This window comes from Corvus cornix, chromosome 2 (assembly GCF_000738735.6).
Source record: "Corvus cornix cornix isolate S_Up_H32 chromosome 2, ASM73873v5, whole genome shotgun sequence".
Taxonomy (NCBI): domain Eukaryota; kingdom Metazoa; phylum Chordata; class Aves; order Passeriformes; family Corvidae; genus Corvus; species Corvus cornix.
The window spans coordinates 116,691,388-116,707,639 of record NC_046333.1 but is presented as its reverse complement, the minus strand read 5'-3'; the positions used below and the strand labels follow the sequence as shown (position 1 = coordinate 116,707,639).

Below are 16,252 nucleotides of genomic sequence, written 5' to 3'. Positions count from 1 at the left end.
CATATCACTTCAAACGAAGTATTTTATACTCTTCTCCCTCCTTTCCTCTTATCTGATAGGTGGATAGGTCTGCTAGTGCTTAATGTAAAACCATTAAACATCACTTTTTCATTTATCTTAAATCACTGCTTTCCTAAATTGATACTATTATCTACTTTAAAAAGTAGATATTGGGGATACATATATAATAACAGTAGTAATAAACACTGCTAGATTTCCCCAGAGTGCCATTAACACTTAACATTTTTGTTACCATTGCTCTGTTTTATGGACATGTTTAATAAATATAGAAATACCTGGGTAGTCTCCCTACATCTGTGTTCCACTTCTGTGTTTGATAGCTATCATTCAAGTTATGTTAAAACATTTCATGACAGTAATAGGGCTCAGGCAACAGCTTAGGAAACTTTAGGAGTCAACTTCTCAGTATTTTGTAGTGAGATTTGTATATTGGATTCAATCTTATTGGCAATGTGAAGGTTTATGAGTATTCACATGGCAGATGCAGGTGCCTGACCAGGCTCTGCCTGCCACACGGTCAGGTCTTGGAGCATCGGGTAGCAGGGATGTAGAAAGAGCTGGGGTGGCTGCATGCAAGCCAGGTTGAGACTTGAAGTGAGTGGTAGCTGTAGTGAGGTGAGTCTGTGCTATTTACAGGTACTGACTGGATGAGAAATCTGTTCAGCACTGCTGGTCATAGCATTACCTCCTCAGGTCTCAGTGAAGCTGGGGAGACAGTGCTCTTTGGTGAATTGCATTTGGTGCAGGCACTGAAACATGCAGGGGGGCTAAACCAAGACAACAGTGTCCCCATCCACCTGAAGGCAATAAAAACCATGCAGAAAGGTGAACATTCTGGAAAACCACCGGAGTCTGATATAAGGCATATTGCAATGGTAAAGTGCATGTTATGCTTTGCTTAAAAAGCGGGAATTTACATGTGATTGTCTAATTTGTACTTTTAAATTTGAACCAGTGTTTTGAGTACTCTCCACTCCCATCATTTAAGACTCATCCCTTTTAAACACAGTAATATGCCCTTAGCCATAGATTAAACCAACTTTCTTGACTGGCTGAAAATCAGGAGTGTAATAAACCAAATAATTTCTTAGATTATAATTACTGTGTGTATAACAGAGAACTCAGTGAGTTGAAGATCATCACACAAATAAGTAGAAAGAGACAATCTCCATACACATGCCATCTTCATTTAAGAAAAGGAAATCTAAACTACACTAGAGGTCACTGCAGTTGAACCTTAGAAAGTCTGAACTGCTGAATTAATTTACAGGAAGTTCAAGAAAACAAATGTAGACTGCTGTATTCACCCTGACCTGTTATTTCAATTTTCCTCCTGTTTAGGTAGGGAAAAACAAAGGAAAAATCAGTTCACCTCTTGCAGACATATTATTGTCTGACAATATTTCAAAAGCTGTGCAGGCTGGTAATATCTACATGAAGGAGAGCAAAATTTAAAACCAGTCATTATAGTCCCAGGCTAGAACTTCCTTTCCTGAGAGACAACAAAGGATAGGCACAAAGGGCCCCTAGATGACTGAATAAACACTGCTCTGCAGTTCCTCATGACTATAACTCTTTTGTTGTGTATTACTGTGGTCATGCTTATTTTTTCCATGGTGCCCAGGAGGCCTAAGCAAGGGAGGCCTAAGCAAATCCTATCCTTCACCTCTAAACAGCTGCTCGGAAAGACAATTCCAGTTCCAGAGAGCTTACTGAGAAGAGATTGTCTTTGTAAGATGAGTAAGGATGTTTTCAATAGTGAAGGGTAAGCATACTCAAATATACCCTCACCAATACACTATTTTTCAACTCTAAAAGATGTTTTCCAGGTAAATAAAGAAACATGTATATTCAAATCAATATAGGGAGCCACGAGTGTCTATCTCCTGCTTCTGAAAATTCAACTCTATGAACATGGAAGTGGAAAACAACAGCTGGGAGGGAGGGAATTTGGAGTACAAATGAACACCAGACCCAGCTGTAGATTTGCATTCTTTGACATCTGGTGCTGAGTAGACACTGGGGAATTCTGTGACAACATGAGATTTTTTGCATCTGTCAGCTAAATCTAGCAATACTCTTTGGGACAGTTGCATGGATGAGGTAGATCTCAGAGAACTGTTTTAAGCCAGAACAAAATAGAAGAAGAAGACTATATATGATTTGGACCCTCAATTCACAGAGCTGGCAGGTTGCATGAATTGAAATCACACATCTGTTCTCCTAGAATGAGCAAGATAGCTTCCATAAAATACCAACAGGTTTGATTTCAGGAGTGCTGTGATTTGGGGCCACTAAAACCTTTTGGTGCATAATGAAAGGGGTTAAGAGTGTGTGCATGTGTGTGTCCACATGTATGTGGGGAATTCAATTAAAGGACAGACCTATACAGCTTAAAGAATGGACTTTCAACACTTCTCTTTTACAACAAGATTATTTGAATATCATACTAAATCCAGATACTCAAGGAAGAGTTGTGACCATATGAAGCAATTCCCTGATCTGAAGTAATCCTGCCCTTACCTTTGTACTTTTGCCTCATTCCAGTACAGCTGATCCTTTTTTTCTGAGATGAGAAAAAATCTTGTGCCTTATGCCAAACCAGTTTGTGGTTTACATGCAAACAAAGGAGTGAGAGTTTGAGCATCAAAGACATTTCACATTATACATTGTAAATCCTCATGTGCCCTCTTTGTCATTGACATTATATAGTGTTTGACACTACACATTGTAAAACATCATTGCCAAATGAAATTAGATGACTAATTCATGGAATTTTACTTTAATCTGTGCTTCACAGTAATTGCCATTCTTAAGAAGGCAGCTACTTAATTTAACGTGATTCTTCTTTGTATGCCACCAGGATAAACACAGACCTCATATGAAAGCATTTAACCTCCCTTCCTCATAACTCTGGATAACCAGGGCTGGGTGTAGACAGGCCAGATCGTGGTGCTGTGAAGTCTGTGGCTGTGACCTTTCCACCTCAGACATCTGAGAGCACACACTGCAGCAGTGCTAATGAAAGTGCCCTTTCTCAATGAACTCCTGCTTCACAGTCCCTGCCATGGTATATTGCATAATCTGAGATGATGTAAAAATGATCCGCAGTGCAGAAGATGAAATAAGTCTTCTTCCTTCCTTCCTTCCTCATCTTCCTCTCAGATAGGCTGCTTGAATTGCTTTTGTTTTGGGATGACCCTTGTTCCAAGTGATTTCTGCACCGAAAGGAAAGCAAAGAGCTTTTTACAGCTGCTGCTTGTAGATCATGACTCTTCAGATATAAATCAACAGGGCCATTTTTATGCTGTTGTCTAGTCCCCATTATTTGCAAAAACTAATCAAATTTAAGCCATTTTCAGATACAGTGATTGAACAAGTCATTGTGTTAGAATGTTGTTTTTTTAATGACAAGTGCCATTGTGCTATTGTCATGAATATACGAAGAAATACCCTGAACTGCTTTAGCTCCCAGTTGTCTCTTTGCAAAGCAATCTTTGTGCTACACATGGGGGGGCAAATGTTTCTGTAATACAGACCCCGACTCCTTTAATTACAGCTTATTATGCTGTGAAGGAAAAAAAGCGACTAAAGCTCTTAAATACCATATAAATAACAGCTATAAATGTAGATATTACCTTAGCAGTGCTGTAATAGAGTCTGGTATGCTGAATAAAAGTCCAAAATTTTCTAAAACTATGCTGCTGTAACTATGAAAGAGACACAGGTGGGAGCTTACCAGGAGAAAATAGGCTTGTTTGACAACTTGTGGCTGACAGATGTTAAAACCCAATTTCTGAGAAATTCTTGGTTGGTTATAAATCGGGCATGAGAGAAACTTTGCTCCCTTGAGACAACTGCCAAGTTTTTGCTCTGGATATAGATGCAGTTCCTTAAAAACAGAATATATTTACAGCCTGTAAGATACCTGCTATTTTTAATAATGATTCACAACAAGCTAACAATGGAATTTTTTGTTTATATTAGAAAGTGGTGGTATGTCTGCATGGTTTTTGTGTGTCCATGCATGTGAATGTAACCCTTGCACATACTATGCAACCTGTGGAGGGCCACTATAGGTGGTATTCAAGTTATGCAATTAATTAAGTCCAGGCCACCCTAAGGCACAAGTCCCAGGGCGTGCACACATCAACCTTTCTAAAACTGGACCACTAGTTTACAGCACTGACACGCCTAAGCAAGAGACTGACATTAACCTCGTGCTAGATTTAAATCATTCCAGGCAATCTGTTTTGAATTTCCAAATGTGCCGTACCGTTCTAATGAGTTAATTCACTTGGTATCCATTTCCTCCTGTCAGCTGCTTTTGGAAAATAAATTGTGCATTGTTATCTTAGCCTTGTCTATCCTGTTAATGGTTTAGGAAATGCAGCTGAAGATTATCTGGAGTTTTCTATGGCAGAGGTTGACCTGTGACAATGGGATGATCAATCACATCTTGAAGGAGTCAGAAACCGTGAAATCCTTATTCATTTTGTTTTCTGTCTTCAGTATAGTTCTTTAAAAAATTGTTTTCCACCGTTTGTGCAGAGGGGTAAAAACAAAAGTGCCCAGAATTTTTGAAAAACATCCATTTCAGTGTTTAAATGTCATCCATCCAATGAGGGTGGATATAGCAATACACTACAAATTCCACATTTCCCAGCAGTATATTAGAAGTCTTCTCTGTTGCCTTCTTGTTTGGTGTTAGTGATTATATTGACCATACCCTGATGTTTTTTGGTGTTTCGTGATGCTTTCTTAGGCTAAGTGTGAGTGGGGATGGATGTAGTGCTCTCACCCCACAGTGTCTTTCAACACTGGACTCACAAGAGAGCGCTGTCCAGCAGGACCCTGGTGTTCCCCAAGTGCTCATCTCCTTCAGCTCAATGGCGCAGCCTTCACCTGTCAAATCCTGTCCCCGGCTTCCCAACATGTGTTAAAGATGGCAGTACTTGTATCCTCTAATTCATTCTGGTGAGAGACGCTACTTTTAACTGGTCCTCCTTGAGTTTAGAAAACAAAGCTACCCAAAGTGTCTCTGATTCCTGTTGAAGAGCTGGAAAAACTTCCACAAGAGACAATTCCTGTCTATTAATCTATTTTGGCAGCAGTATCCTTCCCTGCTCTTTCCAATCCTACCACCACTTCCAAAACCTCACAGTTTTTCTTTACACACCTTCCTCAGTTTCCTAGCAAGCATTTCAAATCTGCTCTTCTATGATTATTCCAGCAACTAATTTTTAGAAATGCTTAGATATCTTTGCTCCCTGGTGTTCTGGCTGTGTTGTTCATGTCAGCTTTCGGCACTGTGCTGTGTGTTAACCCCACTGCGGCACACAGCGCAGCGTTACTCGTGCCCACACTCTCCCTTCTCTCCAACCACAATTAGATCATCTCAAAATATCTGTACTGCTCAGAGGCTCTAGATCTGATGTGAAGGTTCATAGATTAATTTAGCACAAGTAGTTTACCTTGGGATTTAAACAAGCTACTATTTTAACAGCCCTGAATCTTTTTGGCTGTCCCTGTGCTGAAGTCCTATGCTTCCCATAGGGTCTGTGGGAATAAAAAGTGTATAAAAAGAAAAAGAAGCACAAAATTCTTAGCCTTTCAGCCCTTCATTTCCCTGTGACTTTCAGACAGTTCTGACTTGCACACTGGAGAGACTCAGAGTTATTTTTTTACAAGAAACAGATTGAATGCACAGGTTTTCATTGATCTCAGTGCAAGTGAAGTTCACCTCTCTGAAGAATCCCCAAAGAGTCTAACACATGGTGCTAGGAATAGTCAGGACCTTGTACTTGAGTCTGTTTTCTCCTGCACTTCCCCTCTCCTCAGCAGGTGGTGGAAAGACCTCTTTATTTTCCCTCATTACGCTTTTCATTGCTGCAAATGGCTTTGACCATTTTAGCCTTACTTTAACTTAAGCCACCAAAGTGGAGCCCTCAGTTGCTCTTTAATCCTGAGCTGAGTGGGAACAGAAGCTGCTTACACAGTAGTGAGGAAATCCATTCTCTGAGAAGGAATTCTCTACAGCCTCATGTGGCATTGCCTGAGAACAATCCTCACCAGCACTGATGTGATGCACAAATCTGAGCTGGGCCAAATAACTTGCATCCTGTGCACATCTGAATTTCCATTTTCTCAGAGTGTTTCTCAGTGAGCACAAAAATCCCCTCCCCTGGAGGTGCTGGTGATTCTTGGGTGGCTCTCTGTACCTTGTGTGGCCTGAATGTGCCTGGCTTTTTGCTGGTGTCTGTGGATAGCTCATTCTTCCCTTGGTGCTGAAGAGCTGCAGCTGTGCATCTGCAAGATACTCCAGGGAGAAATGGACCACAGTTTGATGTTCATAAATAGCCTCTCCAATCCAACATCTGTGAAAGAAAATGCTGTCAATGCTTCTATTTCAATTTTATCCTTAATTAAAAAAAATTGTAATAATAATAAAAAATGTCCTGTATTCTCTGTAACAAAAGTTGGTGAAGTTCCAGTGGAGTCTGTGCAATTGCATCAAATATGCCAGCAGAAAATTTGGCCCATGAAGGGAAAAGAAGTCTCAATAATGTTATACTCTCAACAGGAATATTTATTTTTCTTATTGCCAAAAGATCATTTTCTCTGTTCAGAACTCCGACTGCATTTTTTGCTATCAAGAATATGGCTTTTAAATAGAAAAATAAAGAGTAAACTATGATAATTTACAATATTACTTTAGCCTTAATTTTCAAGTGAAAACATTACCAAACTAAATTTCAGATAGCGTTTTATTATGTGCAAACCACTGTTGATATAATAACTTCTATTTTAGGTTGCTAACAAAGAAAAGAACAATGTGACCCATTTAAAAACTGGCTCACAGAAAAATATTAGTAAGCCATTTATCATTTCTATTTAATTTTGGTGATAAGCACCTTTTGATAGAAACATTTCTTTGTTACAAAACTAACAGTAGCATAGGACGTATTTGACCATAACACATGTGCTTTGCAATGGTACTGAGAAATGGACTTTCTGTTTGTTGCCAGTTGTTTGGAAAAGAAATAAAAAAAAGAGAAAATGCTCACCTTTGAATTCTTCGGTAGATGGAACCTGTTTTTTGAAATCTCTGATTAAAAGGCAAATCAAACTCACAGAGCTGGACTGCTGCAATGGCTGGATACAGCCTGACAAAAGCAATCCAAGAGGTCTCTAGAGTGCATTGGCATAGAGGACCATAATGCAAAAATAATATTACAAAATTTCTGGTAATGATAATAATACAAACATTTCTGATACAGGTGACCAAGGAGGTGAAGAGACGAGATGCTCTGCAGGACCTGATTTTCACAAACGAGATCTTGTTGGGAATGTGAATGCCAGGAGCAGATGTGGCCACCATGGAGTTCAGGATCCTGAGAGAAGACAGCAATTTAACAACCCTGGACATTAGGAAAGCAAACAATGAGACCTGCTTGGAAGTATCCCACGTGACAGCATCTTGCAGAAGAGAGGAGGAGTTCAGGAAGGCTGACTGATTTTCAAGGATCACCTCTTCCAGACTCAAGAGTTGTTGATCCCCACCTGCAGGAAGTAAAACAAAGGTGGGAGGAGGCCTGCATGGATGAACAGGAAGCTCAAAGGTAAAAAAGAAACATTCAAGAGGTGGAAGTAGAGTTAGGTCATACGGGAGGAATATAGAGACAGTGACCAAGCATGCAGGGATCAGGTTGGTAAAGTCAAAGCCTGCTTGGAGTTGAATCTAGCTAGAGATAGATAAGGGCAAAAAGGGAGGTTTCTGCAGGTACATCAGCAGCAAAAGGAAGACTGGGGAAAATGTAGGCTCACTGTTGAATGGGACAGGTGACCTGGTGACAGAGGAGACAGGAAAGACCAATGTGCTCTTTTCTCTTTGTCTCCACTGGTAAAACCAACCTCCAGGGATCTCAGGTCCCTGAGACACACAAAAACATCTGGAATAAGCAAGAATTGCCATTGTTGGAGAAGGACCAGATTAGGGGACACTTACACAGCTGGAATGAACACAAGTCCATGGGACCTAATAGGATGCAACCACAAGTCTTGAGGGAGCTAATGTCACTGCAAGACCTTTCTTGAAATGCCATCAGGGAAGGGTCCTGAGGACTGGAAGAAAGCCAGTGTCACTCCTTTCTTTGAGAAGGAACTACAGGTCAGTTGGAGCTGAGTTTAGCAAAAGTTATCTTATCTTGAATTTAGCAAAGTTTTTGACACTGGCTACTGTGACATCCTTCCTGGTAAATCGATGTACAGACTAGATAACAGGAGCGAGTTGGACTGAAAATTGCCTGAACTGCTGGGCTGAAAGCACTGTGATCAGTTACACAAAGTCTACCTGGAGACCACTCACCAGAGGTGTACACTGGAGATTGATATTGGGGCCAAAAGTGTTTAACATATTCATAAGTTACCTTATGAGAGTGGGACAGTGCTCCCTCAGCGAGTTTACAGATGATAGAAAAATGGAACATGTGGCTGCCACACCAAATGTTTACACCAAATGTGGAGAAACATGCTGAACAGAAACCTCTTGAAGTTCAAAAAAGAGAAATGCCAAGTCAAAGGAACCCATAGAACTGCAGGTACCCATAAAAGCTGTGGGGTCAACCAGCTGAAAAGCAGCTTTAATACAAAGGACTTTCTGGGCTTCATTAGGAAGAGAGTTGCCAGAAACTCAAAGGTGGTGAACCTGCCCCTCCACCCAGTGCTGCTGAGTCTACATGTGGAGTTTTGTGTCCTGTTCTGGGCTGCCCAAGATGAGACGTGTTGAGCTAATGAAGAGAGTCCAGTGCAGGGCCAAGAAAATGGTTAAGGAACTGGAGTGTCTCTCCTAACAGGAAAGGCTGAGATAGTTGGGGTGATTGAGCCATGAGATCAGAAAGCTCAGAGGGGATCTCGTCCATGTGAATAAATACCTGATGGAGGTGAGTGAAAAGGATGGAGTCAGGATCTTTTCAGTGGTGCCTAATGACAGGACAAGGGTCAACGGAACAAATGAAACACAGGAAATTCCGCTTAAATGTAAGAAAAACAATAATTTCTGTGACAGCAGTTGAACACTGGCACAGGTTTCCCAGAGAGGTGGTGGATTCTCCATCCTTGGAGATATTCAAAACCCAGTGAGACATGGCCTTGAAAATCTGCTTTAAGCTGACCCTACCTTGAGCAGGGAGTTAGGACTAGTTGGTTTCTAGAGCTACTTTCCAATCTCAGCCATTCTGTGGAACTATTGCTTATATAATAAATCAAAAAGTGTTGGCTGTGTAGGAAGCCCCATGTCACAGTCTGGATGTAATCATGCTCTTCTGCTGCTAGTAAGTTCTGCTAGAAAGAATTCATGTATAAACCTGCAGGGTGTAAGTGCATGTAGGATCCTGACATCCAGGGAGACAGCGGGGATCTTTTGGCACCTGATTCTGGGATAGATGGGGGATGCTTTGCCGCTCCTCACCAGCTGCATTCCTTAGAGGCTGGGCTTTCCCATCCCCAGGTAGGGAGCACAGTGAGCATGACAACCTTGCTCCATCAGTCTGCTGGAGAGGAGGAGCGAGCTGCTGGTGGGGAGCAGCTAGGGAGCACTGGCACTGGGGCACCTGAGGAGCCCTTCTCTCAAGGAGAACCTGCAGCTGATTTTTCCAGCCTACTTTCTAGACCTTTTGTGCTGATCTCACAAAGCACAAAGGGAATAGAGCAGGGCTGGGAATATGTGTGAAAAAATATCTCCCCCAGTCTTTTAAATACTGAAGAGAAGGAGTATGTAACAGCATGACTTTTGTACCAATTCCATAGAGATACAACCACTTGGAAAGCAGTTTTTTCATTGTTTAGGAAAACTAATTTTCTGCCCTGCTTTGAATTAGACAAAGTAATTTTATTTTCTCTCCAAGTTCCTATTATTGTTATGACTATTATCAGCAATGAATTATTTTGAACACCAAGCATTAGAAGAAAGCTATATATTTTTTTTACATCATCCTTTTAATAGTAAATTTTGGCCTAGACCACTTACTCTGTTTAGGATTAATGCATTCATGAGCCTTAGTTTCAGTAGCTATGAAGAAAAGACATTTTAAAGCAAATTGAGGTAGCTGATATCTTCTCTAATGCATTTTTAATGTATGAGACATTGTAAGGACCAGAAAAGCATTCTGTGCTCTGCAATACAATTTGACAACTAGAAAAAAAAACAAACAAAAAACCAATAAAAAAGAAAGTAAGATAAAAACAAGCTAACAGAACATATGGGAGAGTGAAAGATACAGCCATGCTATTAGTGTCCAGTTAGCTAATTTTATTGGTATTTCCAGCATATGAAAGATGAATGTGATAACTGGTGGGGGTATGAGGATGTTGTGATATTAATAAGAATGTAATTCCATAAGAGATTGTCTTGTGATTTATAGCTAATAATGTTACTGAAATGAGGCTAATGAAGGCAATCAATCCTATATAATACATTTTTGTAAATCTGATTCTCAAAGCATTTCTGATAGAAAGAGGATAGATTTGTCTTCTAGCAGCAATCCCTGCTGACATGAGAGCTCCCACTGAAATCAACTGACAAGCAGACAGGGGAGTAAATAAACCTCTGCAGATGCACTTCTGCTCTGCCTTGCTTCTGTAGTTCCTCTCTCATGACAATGTCCTTAGAGTCACATTTTCTGTAAGAAAACTGCTCCTGTGCATCTGGAGTGCAGTCTCAGACCTCACTGCTCTACTCATGAACTCTGCCTGCTCTGAAAGTTGCCTTTGCTCTTGCTGACTTGGGTACAGATCACAGAGACCTTTGCTGTGCTATGCCAGTCTCTCCAGACCTTTAGGTATTTATGCAATTAGCTGGTCTACGCTGCTTGGTTTTACTGGTATTATTATACTAAAGGAAGGCAAGCTTCATTGTATTTACCCATTTTGTAGGAACACTGCAGACTGCAGAGCATCTTTTCCCACCCCAGCCTCCTTTCCTCTAAGCAACTGAAATCAGCTTCAGTGAGATTTAACAGATCCCTGAAAATATACAGACACTTATTCCCCTCTTTGTCCCCTTCCTTGTCTGTTTCATTACCCATTTTCTTTGGAAAGGATGAATTGATTTATAATCTGTATCTTTATATCATTTGGAAGAACACCTTTTCTTCAGAGAAATGTCATGGGATATATTTAAAATTACAGAAATTCTAGAAATCTGGCAGTACTTTGCTTTGCTTGAAGTACAGACTCATAGTTCTCCTTATAAGGGGATGTCTACAATGAAATTACTCATCTTGTGAAAAATTTTGTGATGTTAAAGTGTGACCTCTGTTCTGGGTAGACTGTGAAGAGAAGCTCCCACACACATTTATCTCCTCAAGCCCAACACCTTCCTCTTCAGGATTCTGGAAATGGACATTATAGCAGAGGTTTCTGTCCCTGTCACCATTTAAGTCAATGGCAATTACCTTTTCGATGTCAGTGAGGCAGGATAAAATCTTGTGTAAACAGCCAGCACTCACATCTTTCCTCATCTCAAGAGCCTTGCTGACATCTGACTTAACACCTTACACATCCACCTCACCCAAATACTTAAGTAGGCACAGATATGTGACAGCAAGGAGTCATGGTGAAGAAAAGGATGTGAATTTAAGGTTGGATTAAAGGTGTAGTGCTATAGACAAGATCATACCATCTATTTTTCTGTGCAAGTGAATATCTCCATTCAAAGCACCTGTTGAGGCAAGCAGCATGAGGTACAGAAGATTACAGGCAAAAATATATTTGAACCATCAGATGCTCGGAAGAACTGAAGTCTTATCTGAGCTTGGTGAGAAGAACCTGAGAAATGACACAGACTGGAGAAACACCAGGAACACAGCAAGCAAGGGAATGGCTACTGATTTCAAAAGAAAAACAGCTGATTATATTTTGTCAGAAAAGGAAAGATTTTAGTCCTGACTGGTTTTTTGTGTTTGAGGTTACTTATGAAAACCACTTAGCACAGAGCAGATTAGATCCTGGCTTGTGTGTAAATTCATTAATGTTTCACTGAACTGTTCTAATGCCATTAGAGTGCCCCATGTCACACGTGTTGTGTCTATGAATGCTCTCTTTGTCCCCCTGCATAGCAAGGAAGGTGAAAGGCACTGGAATTGAACTGATTCTTCAAGCCAAGAATCTTTGCAATCATAAATAAAGTAAGTCCCTTCAGCTTAAAACATTCATTGCCTCCTTTCTCATTTACAAACAGATGTCAGCACAAGGAGAAGGCAGGTGCAGAGTTCCTCTTTCAGCTGCTTTTGAAGGAAAGCAGGAAGTGAATAAGTCACAGGGAGCTGTGTTGTTTGGATCTTTAGAAAGCATTTATAGCTTCTAGATACGTTACTGCTAATGAGGGTGTGAGATGCCAGCTCTTTGGAAGTTACAGCATGCACTGTTGCACTGTCATCAACTCTGATGGATGCAGTGTGCATGGGAATATAATTTAAACATGAGGATATTGGGAATGATTTAAGTTACCACAGAAAGTACTTAAGAAAAAAATGTCTAATACTAGAAAAAATGTCTGGCATAGTTGAATGCTATATAGACTACAAAATTTCTTATAATCTGGAAACCCCCAAATGGATGCTCTCCATAAATTGCATCACTGTCTGAAACTGCATATAAATACCCTGAATAGTAGCTGTAAAATATTACAATTTACAACAGCCAGACTCCTGAACCTAATGAAGGCCACAAACTGATTGTTGGCAATGATATTATTGCTGTTAAAGCCAGCAGCAGTGTAGTCTGAAAGCATACTATGGGTGTGTGGTGAGAATCTGGCTACTGCCATTTTCCCCCTTAGGCAAACCAACTTCCCCACAAAATAGTGTCCTTTTTCAATGAGGGCAAGATCAGACGTGATATGTTCCATAGTCTCTACGAGACACCAGACTGAGGTGAGTAGAAAGGAATAAGTAGCCCTATAGCCTCTCTTTCCACATCTATCAAGTCTGATGTGGGTGGAAACACGCTATTCTTTGTAAGGAGCTGGCACAATTTGCCCTCATTAGCAAAGCATGCCTACTTTTTTTTTGCCACTTTTGCTGTACCTCATTTGAAACACCACACTGCAGGGATTTTGCACAGTGCCTGGGATTTTAACTATGAAAGGAGTTTACAAGAAAAACGCCTGCAGCTTCCTGGGCTTGATGCACTGCATTGTCTACCATGGATTTCACTTTCCCCGTGACACTGAAAAAGCACTGCCATGGAACAACTTGCTTTGATGCCCTAAGCTAGCAAAGAAGTTCTGTGATAAACAAGCTTTTAATCATGTATTTCCTCACTTTTACTAAGTAAATTGCAACTTGACAAAGCTGTGTGTCAATGACTGTGCCAAAAGCTCAGCTCTGAACAGAGATGGTAAAAGAGAGTAGGAGAGAAAGTGCTCACAGGAAGCACACAGAAGAATTCTACTTTAGAAGCTGTGTCAATGCTTTGATTTAGTGCCATCAGTCCTGCTGCAGCAGGCCTTCTACTAAGTGCTAGTGTAAACAGTCCAGGAAAACTCCCAAGAAGCTATAAATGATGCCTTGTGACCTGAAAAGTATCTTCTGCCTCCCTGAATTCTAAGGAGGGATCTGCCAAAACAAAAAATGTGCCAGGACTCACAAGGAGCCTGCCCTTTCATGTGATAAGGTCTCTATGGAGAGAACTGTAGTGTAATCAAAGTACATAAGTAGCCAAATCTCAGCATCAGATTTTCAGGAAAAAGCCCTGCTGGCTCCTTCCATATGACACCAGTCCACGTGTGTCACACAGAACAGCTGGTGATGAGCCATCTTCTGCATGAAGGGAATACCCAGCACTTAAATGTATGTTAACATACCCAATACAGGGTTTTTCAGTGCCAAAATGAATAGTCTGGGAAGCAGCACACGAATGTAAGTAGCAGAGGACCTTTTCTGCTTACCTGAAAGTCATCTTGTTGCCTGAAATCTTCACAGTATCCTGGAGTATTGCACTGTCTCCTGGAGCTACTCCTCTGTTCCTTTTCCAGATGAAGGGGCTGAGCTTATCTGCTTTGCTGATGCAGATTCAACAAAGCACACTATGCTATGAACTAACTCCCTTCCTGTGGAACAAACATTAAGAAGCAGCTGAAGACTCCTGTGTTTCAACGTAAACCAGCAAATGCCTGTTTTCAGATTCTTGAACAGGAGGGTGAAGACTGTGAAATACAAAATCCAATTGCAAGAATAAAAAGCCTGATATCAAACTCTTCTTTTTAATGAATAAATGTTCTCTGATGCCTTCCCCCCTGCCCTTTTTATACAGAACTGCAGTACACAGATGTATTGTAGGACATTGATAAAGTATTAGAACCACTGGATAAATTACTGCATAGAAATCTGGAGTATTTTTGGAAAATATTTCATATTCAGTGTGGGAAAGTATTTTTATTTTTAATGGTGGCTGTTTGAAGTTGCTCAGTGGCTTGGAAAGTTACCAGTTCCTTTTCATTTCTGAATATGAACATTTCTATGTCTGTGCAAGATGTCAATTCTTGAGGCTGTGGTTCTTTTTACCACACATCTAATTGGAGCCAAATATTACTACATTATTTTTGATTATATTATCACCCTGGAAGAATACTAATCCAAGAAAAATCAGTGTTCAATGTTTCTATACAAAACATTTAAATTAGAACACAATCAGTTGCTTCTTCCTTGTTATCTACCAATGATTAACGATTGGTAAAATATAAATCTGAATGGAAATATCTCCTCTTCCAAGGTTCCAGTTGATCAGTTTTGAATTGCCAAACTGAGGACATGAGCTAAGAGCCACTCTAGCAGCATTACAGTGACACACTGCCTGTCACTTACTGCCTGTTCTCCTTTTAAGTACTTGTTCCTTCATAATTATTACCTGCAGTTGGCCACTGGACTTTGAAACTGCAAACTGCTTTCCATGTCTTTTGTTTCCTGCTGTATATACACTGAAATCATACGGTTTGTTATCTGTCACTAAGATTACAAGCATCATGACTTAAAAGGAAAAAGGTAGAAAAATGTCAATGAAAATAGGGAGCTCTTTACTGACTATAAAGTGTGACACATTTCTGTACCCAAAAATAGAGCAGTGGTACTTGAAATCTGATGCTGATTCAGTGGTGAATAGAAAAAAATGAGTAGAAATAAGTAAAAAAAGAGTAAACAAATATTAATATGTAGTAGAAATTTCAGGCCATAAAAATATTGATAAACACTTCAGGAAAAATCAATAACCAGGTTTCACACAAATTTGTAACAATTTTTTAACTATAATAATTAGAGAAGAGACTTGAAGTCATTACTGTCTGAGACTCTGAATTTGTTGATGGTGATAAAGAGATAAAATATTCATAAATATTTTGGGGGTTTTATGTTTGGGGAGGAGTATCATCTGCTTACATCATGTGTGGTTAAAGAATTTTGCATTTTATTAATAGCTAAGTGGTATTGTGCAATATCATAACCTTAAAATCTCATTTAAATGCATGCACCTAGATAGGTGCTTACCAGATTCTCACAGAACCCTGGCATTTTACAAGAATTGGCTGAACAGATCCAAAGTTTATTCTGTTTGGGTTTTTTATTATTTTATGTTTAACAAATATAAGAAGATGTTAAAAGACCTAAATAATGTTATCATTATGTAAATATTAAAGAAAGAGAGAGAGAAATGAGATAATTTAAGTAATTACTCTCTGGTTTGACAAAAGTAGCAGGAAAACTACAAAAAATATGGGACTACAGTCATAAAAACTTGATGTAGAGGACTAATGCTAGTGACAATAGTTTTACTAGAAGTGTGTCTTGTCAAAGAAACTTATAATGAGATTACAGATTTGTTGAGGCATATGATTTACTAGTGCAAAAGATACTGATTAAAAAGGAACATTAGGGCTCATTCAAATGAATGGCATTTTAGGTCAACAGAACGTAAAATGATAATGCAGTCTGTGTCCACATCCTGTAGACTGGCTCCTGGATGCCCTGACTCAGAAAGTGGATTTACTATTTATACTAAATTGCAGCAAACAAGAGATGCAATATTTGATTCAACAGCAAAAAAAGACTAATGTGAATCCTAAATATGCAGATAAAAAAAAGAAATAAATGAGTACATAGAGGTGAAACAAGCTACAGAGTGTCCATATTTTTAATGTGGAAAATGGGAAAATGTGCAGAAAAAAGCTAAACCCAAGATA

General features: G+C 39.7%; 1 long non-coding RNA gene across 1 annotated transcript; it reads right to left on the bottom strand.

The window, feature by feature from the left end:
* Window positions 1-2,784: 2,784 nt before the first annotated feature.
* LOC104690362 lies at window positions 2,785-14,111 on the bottom strand. The gene is made up of 5 exons (XR_751965.2): window positions 13,970-14,111; window positions 7,472-7,584; window positions 6,243-6,398; window positions 3,761-3,913; window positions 2,785-3,239 (listed from the first exon to the last, which is right to left on the bottom strand). It is a non-coding gene; the product is annotated as an uncharacterized LOC104690362 (long non-coding RNA).
* Between the last annotated feature and the right edge of the window lie 2,141 nt (window positions 14,112-16,252).